This window comes from Nyctereutes procyonoides, unplaced genomic scaffold (assembly GCF_905146905.1).
Source record: "Nyctereutes procyonoides isolate TBG_1078 unplaced genomic scaffold, NYPRO_anot_genome, whole genome shotgun sequence".
In the NCBI taxonomy this organism is placed as follows: Eukaryota; Metazoa; Chordata; class Mammalia; order Carnivora; family Canidae; genus Nyctereutes; species Nyctereutes procyonoides.
Genome location: NW_026575031.1, coordinates 3,502,031 through 3,514,285, shown reverse-complemented (window position 1 = coordinate 3,514,285; position 12,255 = coordinate 3,502,031).

Genomic DNA, 12,255 nt, shown 5'->3' with positions numbered 1-12,255 from the left:
AAAATCTTAAAAAAATAAACTTCTTCCTATAATATTGAATTATAGAAACTGAAAAGGGGCATTGTGGTAGGGTTTCTTTAACTTAATTTTTTGTTTCTGATGTCAAAAGTTATAGAGGTTTATTGTCAAAAGTTTGAAAACTCTGAGTGAACAAAAAGGAAAGGCCGTTGTGAATCTCTAATCTAGAGAAATCTTTGTTGGCATGTGAACACATGGTTAGGATTATACATATTGCTTAGTTACCTATTTTTTTAACCATATATAATGAGAAAAGTTCTTTTGAACAAAAAATGTATAGATTGTTCCTTCAATGATTTAAGTATTTTTTTAATTAATTTATTTATGATAGTCACACACACAGAGAGAGAGGCAGAGACACAGGCAGAGGGAGAAGTAGGCTCCCTGCACCGGGAGCCCCACGTGGGACTCGATCCCGGGTCTCCAGGATCGCGCCCTGGGCCAAAGGCAGGCGCCAAACCGCCCGCCACCCAGCGATCCCTGATTTAACTATTTTTAATCACAGTATATCAGAGCGCATGTGTTCTTTTTGGCCAAATCATATTTCTGTTAAATTGTGATGTTTTCCAGTTTTTATTTCCTTACATTTCTGTAGGTGCGCATTGGACTAGAACAATACATACTGGATAAAGTTCAACCGATTATCTTTAAGTTTTATTTCTGTGAGATTGTGATATAGTAAGAAACATGTATTTTGATCTTCATCCCATGCTTTGGGCCAGCCCTCCTAAAATCTTTGTAATTTTCTTTTTTCTAAAGATTTACTTACTTACTTATGGGGGGGGGGCGGTAGAAGCAGATGGAGAGGGAGAGAGAATCTCAAGCAGACTCTGTGCGGATCACGGAGCCCAACATGGGGCTCAATCTCATGGCCCTGAATCATGATCTGAGCCAAAACCAATAGTTGGAAGCTTAACCAACTATACCATTCAGGTGCCCCAAGTCTTTATAATTTTCTAAGTGATAAGAACAATGGGAACATCTTTTGTTTTCATATTTATCCCTGACTCCTGAGACAGCTTTGAACCTAAAAATGAAAGGAGCCTCTTTTGTTATTCATAACAAGCCTCTTCCCACCACACCTGACTTTATGTTTTAAAGTGCTAAGTGTGGGGATCCCTGGGCGGCTCAGCAGTTTGGCATCTGCCTTTGGCCCGGGGTGTGATCCTGGAGACCCAAAATCGAGTCCCACATCGGGCTCCCTGCATGGAGCCTGCTTCTCCCTCTGCCTGTCTCTGCCTCTCTCTCTCTTTCTCTTTCTGTTTGGCTCTCATGAATAAATAAATAAAATCTTAAAAAAAAAATAAAGTGCTGAGTGTAGTTAGTGTCAGGATGGTTTAATATGAGGGGACAAAAAAAAAACAAACAAACCCTCAAATGTTTGGTGACCGATGTGTTGTGAGTAGGGAAACTAGCTTTTTAATTCCTGCTTTTGGTATCTTATCTCAGCCTCCCCTGGCAAATTTTCCGATCTGGCATGTATTTTGTATACTAAATAGATTTAATAAAATTTGTTTGTGAATAAATGTTATGAAGATATGTGACCATTCACAGTAATAATTACAACTCTCAGAATCCTCACTTTAACTCTAAGTTGACATAAAACATTAATATTTCAAGGAGAATAAAAGTACTAAAAGTCTGGTCTAATGATTTATGAATTTCTTGGTAAAATACTATTCTTTTTTTGATCCTATTTATCTAAATAATACCCTCTAATTGATTTAGCATAATCAAGAATTATAATTGTGAAATTCATCATTAGCACTCAAGGCGATCAACTGAAAAACTCAGGATTTTGAAGAATCCATTAAAATTATATAAAACTGCTTGCCTGTATGCCAGAAATAACCACTTAGAAACCATAATGGGAAATATTTCAGTTTATAATGACATCAAGTGTGCAAAATGCATGAGAATAACCTTAACAAGGTAACCTATGATTGGATTCTCTATAAGAAAATTCTGATTTTACTCCCTACTAACCTCAAAGCAGGACTCAGCAAGTGTTCATATTCTTTCCATAACTATACTCTTCAAAGATATTTTGAAACTGTAGAGTTTACCAAAAATATCCTTGACTTTTGGAAGGAGGGTTTACATGGCTTTTCCCACAATACCATTCTTTTTCAGAATGTCTTCTTTGGTATCTTAATAATTAAATCAGGGGAGGTCCTCTTTCGACCTTTCCCCCATGCAGCATTTAATTTTGGAAACTAATAGGGCATGCAAGTAGTTAGAGATATTTGTATATGAAATGCTCATTGGAATAGTAGAAGCATTGTTTTTAACACATAAATGGAAAATGATATAAACCAATAAACATACACAGGAAATAGCCAATAAACGCATGGAAAAATTAAATATTAAAGAATTTCAAACAAAAGCACACCATTTCACTTAATAAATTGGCGAACATTTAAGGAAAAGATGAACATGCTCATATCTTGGTGGTAGTTTGAAATTGTTAGTATTCCAACCAGCAATTTGGTAATATTATAAAAAATCTAAAATGTAGCCTATTTCCTTTACTTAGTTTAGAGTCTCACATTTCGTATGAAATGTCCTCTGAACCTCCTTGACCACAGTTTGAATCTCACCACATCAGACTATGTTATCTTCTTAAGAAACACATCTCGTTAGCCAGACCCTTTGGTGAGTCAGAGTCACCTTGCTAATGGCATTGGTGTTCCTTGTGCAGAGACATGCAAGACCATTCACACACTGCCAGCAGGAGATACACTATTTATTGAACAGCGATTGTATTTTAGCAAGTTTTCTAAGGGTTTCTCTTGTTTTATTTGTTAATACTCGTAACAGCTCAATGAAAGTAGGTATGGTTTTTATCCCCATTTCACACGTAAGAGACAAGGTATTTGACTAATTTCTCAAGGTCATGCAGGCATCTTGACACTAGAGTCTGAGCTTTAACCTTGGTGCTATATTGTCTATAAAAAGATACCCAGCCTTAACCTCATCTACTCCTTTCCTAAGCATCTACTCTTTAACCATACTGACCTTTTTATTTAAAAAAAAAAAAAGATTTTATTTATTCATGAGAAAGGCAGAGACCTAGGCAGAGGGAGAAGCAGGCTCCATGCAGGGAGCCTGATGTGGGACTCGATCCCAGGACCCTGGGGTCACGCTCTGAGCCAAAAGCAGACACTCAACCCTGGAGCCACCTAGATGTCCCTAACTAAGATTCTTTACCTTCCCTGAGTGTAACTGGCTCCCTGATCACTTCGAGATGCCTGTTAATTTTTCTACAAAGGATTCCTACGCTCAACTAACTTCTCATAAAACTTAACACTGAAAAGCCAGCACTGACATACTCATCATGCCATATTGTCAATGATGTTTTTCCTACTTATGGCAGAGCCTTTTCATTGCCTACCTGATATCCATTTTCATCTTTTAATAAAAAGGCTCTCAGGTTTCCTGGAGCTAGATGTTGCCCTGTTTCATATGGTAGTCATTGTAGGGGGCAGAGAGGAAAGCTCCTTAAATAGGGAAGGGTGTGGTCTTGCTGCCAATACTTCCTTCTTGCCAGTGCTCCAACGTCTAGATTGTGATCTTGAGGATTAAGGATAATAAAGGGGAAAGATCAGAGAAGCCCAAGGCCCTGGTAACTTCAGAAACTACCATCTTTGGGCTGTTCACCCATGTTAAGTGCATCTCTGTTAATAGTAGCTGAATGCAATTGCTTACCGGTAATATTTGTCAAGGGTAGTTTGAAAAAACAAAATTAAATCAAGTAAATTTGAAGGTCTGATTGGCTTTATTGAGTGATTTGTGATCCAGGCAGCACCCCATGTAGCAAGTAGGGGAAAACTGCAGGGAGTTGTACAAAATGCAAGGTTTTTATAGGAAGGAAATGGAGGCAAGGAAGTTATTAGCAAAAGGGAAAGAAGGACAGGGAGGTTTTAATACACAGATGACCTCCTCTTCCTTTGAGGGATGGAGAAGACCCATGTAACAGATTACCTCACTGGCCCTGAGCAGAATATCCTTGACTTACCTGTTAAGACTGTTGGGAAAGATTGAAACTGACAGTAGCTTGGGTATTAAGTCCAGATTTGGTAACTTGGCTTAAGTGATGCCATTTTGGGCCTGTGGTTTTCTTTAACGATAGAAACTGAATTTTACGTTGTTTTTTTTTCATACCTAATGTTTATACTTCAGTCCCAGGCATACAGTTGGCATACCCACAAATGCTTGTTCCATATGTGGAGTTTTTTGCATTGGGAAAATCATAAGTAACATTATTGTAGAACTTAAGTAAACACTGGGGATTTATGACATTTTTTTTCTCTTTAACTTGACCCTGTAATCAAGTTCAAGCAACCCTCTTTATATGTTATATCAAATATGCACATACACTTTCGTTCAATTTTTAATCAATTTTAATTGATAATCACCTTAGCAGTCTACTTTAATAGAACTTATTTTGAATTTGGATATGCTCTTGCTTTTTTGAATATATGTTGCTTCCAAGAAAAGATTGTGTTCACGTTGAACAAAACTCTTTACTTTTGAAATGTTTAGTTAATATTTAATTGGTGGTGGTCCCAGTCGTTTCCTTTGTCATTCTGTTTACAGAAGACAAGAAGAAAACATGAGGTTATATATTGCCCAAGTCAGGTGCACAGATAATTGATTTGGAGGCAATAAGAGGTTAGGAAAATGAAATAAGGATGCTATTCTAAAATGTAATATCCTGAAACATACCTAATTACATACTTATGATCTTGGATAGATTGAACCAATAAAATCCAAGAAGCATTTTATTTTCTCAGTGTATGTGTGCAGCAAACCCTAAGCAATCGTTTTCAGAGGCTTATGGTATCCACCAGTTTTGCTTTATCTCTGGCGTTGTCCATAGAGATGTTGCCATAAAAATAGACACGCCTACTCAGATTTTTATACATAATTCCACAATGTTTGTGCATTTTAGGGTATTTATTGTTTACTTCAGTTAGACCATCTGATTCACCTTTTCAATAAGAACTGATTACAGGAACGTTTAGCTCAAGTGTTTACCTCTTCTTCTCTATGGAGACAGGCCATTTCTTCCTTTTTTTTTCTAGGTTCACCCTTTGTCCCACCCATCAGGAAATCTATCAAAGGGCTTCAGTAACAGATGATTCCTCCTGGTTTTCCCTCTACTCTTTATCTTCGTAAGAAATACCAAGAACAAATTCTGACCAGCAGCTTAATTATTTCTTCATTTTTTGCCTCTTTGATGTCTCTTATACTTTACCTTTATAAATCTTCCAAGTCCTAATTTTTGAGCTGGAAAAACCCTCTATTCGTCTTGATATGAATGGCCAACCTTAGGAAGTATGGAGAGTTTACCTAATTTTTCGAGTGTTAAATGTCCCATACATGATACCCAGAGTTGCTCTCAAGAATTGAGATTAGAGACAAAATCAGAGTTTTCAGCTGCTATACAAACTACAAAGTGGACAGTCTACTCTCTTCATGAACTTGAGATCTTTTTCAGTCCAGGGATAATATTATAGGTAACTAAATTTTACTTCATTTCTGTTAGTTCCCTGGCTTCAATAATAATGATGAATTCCTTTGGTTTTTGATTTTTAAGTGCTGGAAGCCCAGTGGCTCTGTCAGAGTGACAGTATCCCTTTGGGGATACAGTATCCCTTTGGGGAGTCCTTGCTATGGACACTATAGGTCCTCTTTAGTTGCTCATTCTGTTTCTTCCTAATTTGATGGTTCCTTGTTTCTTCTGGACGCTTTTCCAGAAACACCTTACATTCCCAAATGTCAACTCATCTCTCCATCCCATTAAATTTCCTTAAGCTACCAATATCCATCTGTGACTGTCTGTAGACCTATCTAAAATCTATTTATGTACTTTTATCTATGAAATGTGATATTTTGATGCCTACTAAATTCTAAAAACAAATGCTTTACACACATTAAAAATTTAATTCTCCAAAGACTCTTATAAGATAGATATTACCACATTTTATAGAAGAAGCTACATTTTAACTTAACTACTTATAGTAACAACAAAACAATAACCATTATTTATTGAATGCCTAGTATATGGTAGGCATTGTGCTAAGATCCTTACTTATTTTTTTATCTGATTATTGTCTTATTTGAAACTGGATTTAAAGCCATTTAATCATTCTCTAATTTTCATAGCAACTCTGGAAATCTCATTTTAGAGATGATGAAAAGATCTTCTACTTTGTTTATAAACCTCTATTTATGCGTTTTATATTTATACAATTTTGGGGGGAGCCTCTTCCTGATTGCCTACCCTTGCCTTGTTCTCTATTATCCTCATAGTAGCCAGTAATTTTTATTTATAGCACTTGTTCCACTTCATATATTTACCTGCTTTATAAATGTTACATATAGCTAAGTGTTAAAAATAGCCAAAATAAAATAGAAAAATATTCTGTTCCATTTTTCTGAAACACGCTTTTCTTGATTTATTGTCTGGCATCCTTGAGCAAGAGTCACTTATTGGGGGAATATTCTTATCCCTAGATTAGATCTCTCTCTTAAATGTTCCTTTAGTCTTGTATAATTCTCCTTCAAAGAATTTAGCAAGGTTTTGATGAACTAATTATTGTTTGTTTGATTAAGACTTCACTTTTTTAGAAAGAGCAGTTTTTGGTTCACAACAAAACTAAGAGGAAGGTACAGAGATTTCTCATAACCTCCTTGTCCCCACACATGCATAGCCCCTCCCATTGTCAACCAGAGTGATATGTTTGTGACACTCAATGAACCCACATTGACCTATCATTAGCTCCCAAAGTTCATGGTTTATTTCTGATTCACTCTTGGTGTTGTACATTCTATGGATTTGGACAAATGTGTAATGACTTGTGTCTACTATTACAGTATTACCCAGAGTAGTATTTTCCCTGACTTAAAACTGCCTGTTCACCTGTGCCACCTTCTTACCCATCTCCAACCACTGATATTTTCACTGTCTTCATAGTTTTGTCTTTTCCAGAATGTCATATAGTTGGAATCATACAATATGTAGCCTTTTTGGGTTGATTTCCTTCACTTAGTTATATGCATTAATTTTACTCCATGTCTTTTCCTGGCTTGATAGCTTATTTCTTCCTAGTGATGAGTAATGTTCTATTGTCTTGATATACCACAGGTTATTTATCTACTCACTTCTGGAAGGATGAGTAGGTTGCTGCTGAGTTTTGGTAGTTTTGAGTAAAGTTGCCACAAACATCCAAATGCAGATTTTTTTGTGGATAAAGTTTCATCTCCTTAGTAATTGATTTTTAAAAAATAAGTTCATTTAGTCAATGTATATTTATTCCTACCTTCTTATGTGCTACACACTGTTCTGGTTTCTGGGTGTGGAGTGGTACGTGCTTTCATGTCTGCTGTCCCTGGAGAATGGAGGGTCCATGAGCGTGGACATATGTCTAGTGGGTTCATCACTGTATTCACAGATTTTAACAGGTTTCTTGACATATTGATATATAAAAGACGTATTTACATCTAAGAGACTGAGAAAGGTTGAAAGGAAAAGGATAAGCAAAGAGGCAACAGACAAATGCAAGCATAAACAAACCAGGAAGCACCGTAATAATTAATATCAGACAGCATTGAATCAAATATAAAGTGTCTTAAAATGATAAAGCTATGATCTTCAGTGAGAAGCTGGTATTGACAATTATGTGCAATAAATGCAACAAAATGTCAAAATTCATATTAATTGACTAAATAACGAAAACATGGTGAAATCTTCCTTAATTTTTGTACACATATTTTTTTCACCTTTTTTCTGCCCTAAAAATCCCTAGGTATAATAAATCATGTGAAACACTAGGATCTGGTCATCAACTCCTGAAATTTACATGGATTCCTGGATGGAACTCATGAATATAGTGAGGAGATTCATGGATTACCATAACATACTGAAAAACTGGGGGATTTATTTTTCCTGTGTTAACAAACCTTGGGTCACTGCCCTAGTTTGTGGATTTTTAAAAATTCTTTTCTGGTAATGCTCTGTCATGTTCAACTCAAATCCAAGCGTCTGTGCTTTTGAAGTCTGTGTTCCTTACATACCAGCGTGCTGTCCCCTTCTGCCCAGCCTTCCTCGCCCTTTGTTTCCTCCTGTCGCTATAGGTCAATTAGGCTCTCAGAGACAAGTGATAGAAAGAGCTAAATAAAGGGACACAAAGACAGAGGAGCCCTTACTTTAAAGATTGAAGTTAAATAATGTTTAAAACTGCATTAAAAAAATCCAGTTAAACTCTCATTTAAATGTAGAGGTGTAAGAAATATTCTCATGCATACAAGAAATTTGAAAATATATCCCACAAAGACATTCTTTGACTTCCAATAAGAGAAATAAATATAGGAGGTAGCAACAAGATTAAGTGGAAAGGAAGAGTATGAGTGAATAGCTTACTAAATGCTAATTTTATCTATTAAAAAAGGGCATGACAAATAAAGCAAACAAAGATAATGTCTGAGCAATATAGAATTAAAAATCTAGACATGCCATTTCGAACTGGGGGTAGGAAGGCGGAGACCAAGTGTATGTCTTATTTTAAGGGAAGGCAGTAAGGATATAGATACATCTAAGAGATTGTTAGAGAAAGATAAACAGAACACAATGACCAAGGACCAGAAGAAGAGAGTGAGTGCATGATTGTAAGGCTAGAAGAAATTTTGTATTAGCTAATAGAAAGGGAAAGAGAATAAAAAGAAAACCTCCAAAATAATAAGAACTAAACATGAAATATGAAATATTAAATAGGGGAGAAATGTTCTAATGTCAGGGTAAATGGATAAAATTTGCTAATTAAACATAGAAACATGGATCAGATTAAAATATATGATACATGATAAATGAAGCCTCACAAAGAAAAGATAAACATCTGGTGTTCGGGAAATTAGCTCATTAAATGCAGAAAATTAAAGCTGGATTCCTTCCTTACACCATATAGATAGGTGGATGCCACCTTAATGAAAGATGTAAATGTAAATGGTTAAACTATAAAACAAAGAATAAAATCTATGAGGATATCTTTGTGACCTAGAGATTAACAAAAATAATCTGTCATATAAGATTCAAAAATAAGAATCCAAAAGTCAAAAAAATATATAGAGAGAAATGTTACAATCAAAATGAAGGGATTCCTACTGAAAGACAATAAACAAAGTTCACATACTGGGCCAAGATATTTGAAACATCTAAAACTTACAAGGAGTTCATATTTACAGTAGGAAAAAAAACCCTGGAAATCCCCAATAAAAAGGCATAAAATCCTGTAGGAAAATGCACAGAAGTTATATACAATTCGACAGACAAAACTCAAAATCTGGCAGATGTTAGAAGAAATGCTCAATATCAATAGTTATTAGAGAAATGTTAATTAGGATAAGAATGATATGATACCTAACACCAGCATATGGAATATTATAAGAAAAAGGCAAGTTTGAGTGAACAGTGAGGAATTCTCTTGATCTGTGATGGGAGGGCCATTCTGCAGGGTAGTTGGGCAGCATTTGGTAAGATTATGTCTGTGTACTCAAAAACCCCATTGCTATCCCAAAGAAATTCTCCCGCTTAACCTCAAGGTGATATGTCAAAAAAATTTGAGTCTGTCAGTTTAGTTTTTTTTTTGATAGAGTTGGATTAATCAATAAAATACGTAAGTAAAATATGATACATTAATATATACTGTAGAACCATATGTGCATAAAAAGGAACCAGACAGATGTAGCACTAAAAATCTGGGCAGATTTTTAAGAATAGCATTAATAGGACAAAAGTAAGAAGCAGAATATGGTTCATAGCATAACACTATTTGTGTAATTTAAACACATAAGCTCAAAAAAAAACCCCCAAAAACCAAAAAACACTGCTTCATATTTTATGAGAATACATGCGTATTTGAAGAAATGAGGTAAATGTATTGAAGTAGATGGTCAGGAAGGCAGAGTAATGGAGGCAGGATTTGGCATAAAGGGAAAAACTAACAAGAAAAGGTCTGGAGTAGCCCCGTTTCCCAAGATAGGAAGACGGACAGGCACAGAGAAAGCAAAGGGAAAGAACTGGCAAAATGGAAGCAAAATGGGTAGGTGGGACTCTAGGTGGCAGTTCCCCTTCCCCCTCCCGAGCTCTCTTTCTTGCACTCTATAACAAGCTTCTGAGTAAGATTTCACTTGAAAACAAATTTCTAGTGCTAAAAAAGCAGTGTTACAGACGCAGACCTAATAGATAAAACCCCGTGCTGGGAAGGAGCTTCCTTAAATTCCACAACCTGCCCCAACACAATCTGTGTGCCTTAGGGTGAAACCCTGAAACCTTCTTTGTTTCCTTATCTGTAAACTGAGAGTAAAACACCTCTGTTTTTCTTAATGTCTCAAGATTGTTATGATAAGGGGGAAAAAAAGCCTGATGACCCTTGAAATTATATCTAAAATCAATGAGTCATGCAAGAGAATACCTGTTGCGGTGCCATATTAATCTCTAGCATTGTTCTTGCCCAGAGGTTTCTCTGGAGCACCTGTGAGTAGTAAAAAAAATTACATGGGATCAGATGCAGACATATGCCTATGGAAATCTCTGTCCTTGCCCCAGTCTCCCCTCCTAACCCCACCCCAAGTGAATAATGAGATGAGGTCCTCAGATATTCTTCTAGTCAGATACTCCCTTATTAGAAGCAGGTCTAGGCTAGGCTCCCTTAGGACCAAATAAATAGTTTGATTTATAAAGTGTCTTGCGTGTATTGTTTCCCTTCTCTTTTCCTGATTTATCTTTTTAATTAATCCGGTGGTTCTCAAACTTTTTGGTCCCAGAGACATTTTATACTCTTAAAAATGATGGAAAACTCCACAGAGCTTTGACTTTTGTAGGTCAGATCCATTGATGTTTACTAGATTGGATATTAAAACTGGGGTTAAAAATTCTTTATTCATTAATTATAGCATACCCATTGTAGTTAACATAAAAGACATTTTTCAAAGCAAATAACTCTATAGCCCAAAAGAAATATTTTCCAAAAGCAAAAAAGGAAGAAAAATAGAAGAGTGGTATTATTTTTAGTTTGTAAGTCTTTTCAGGTTCTTATAACTGCTTCCAGAGGAATATGTTCAGTAAAACATTGATTGTAGGTATCAACTACTGTCTCAGAAAATTTTGTAGCACAGATACACAATTTTGGTGGTTTGAAAATAGCCTGATACTGGATTTTGTCTTTCATCTGCTATTGAAAGAGTCGCATTTTCTATTTTAAGTTTAATGAAGGAAAACAGGAAAATTTGACTTTAACTTATTTGTCTCACAAATGACTTTTATAAGGAACATTAAAACTATCTAGGATAACACTAGATTGAACTATATGAAATTGCAACTACTTGACCACTTTTTTTTTGACCTATAAAAGCAGAAAATTTGTATGGGTCTTTCTAAGAGTACAGGAGTGTAAAGCCTACTTGTGTTCTTTTAAATAATCTTTATCAAGGAAGAGGTTTAACTTCCTTGAGGAAGAATTTAGGTTATCCTTAAAGAAAAACAGTAGTCTTGGAGCAGATTCCTGAAAAAGTTTGAAGATGTGGTTTATGGGTTGATTCTTGACCAATGGTGGAAGATTCAAGATGACCTGGAAGTTTATGATAAACTTGTCAGTTCTCATCTTGTATTCTTGACCCAGTATATGACATTTTGCTTGAGATGAGAACAGATTTCAGTTTTTTTTGAAATTAAAATACTAGATATCAGGGGTACAGTTGATAATACTAGTCTTAAAATGGTGCATTTTTATTACTGCTAAATAATAAACCCACCATTATAGTACCAGTATAGCAATAATACTTTGAATCAGAAGAATGTATTTGTATTTGTCCATTCAAGACACTTATTGTGATATATATATATCTAATATTCATATAAATATATATCTACATAGTGATATTTTTTACTTACAATGTATTCCTTCTTAGACCAAAGCCCATCCTATCAAACCCAAGAGTTATGTAAAGATATTGCTTGGCATTGATGCTTCATATTTTAAAATACAAATAGTTACTGTGTTCTGATATTCTAATGTGCTACAACCAAAGCAATCACTTTTTAATTTACGGTGAATCTAAATTTTAATCATTTTTTCCCCTTGAACTGTGTACTAGTGATAAATTATTTGAAAGACAGTGTGAAATGTCTACAAATCTCCTATGACAGTATAACTCATTTGGTGTCTTAAATCAACA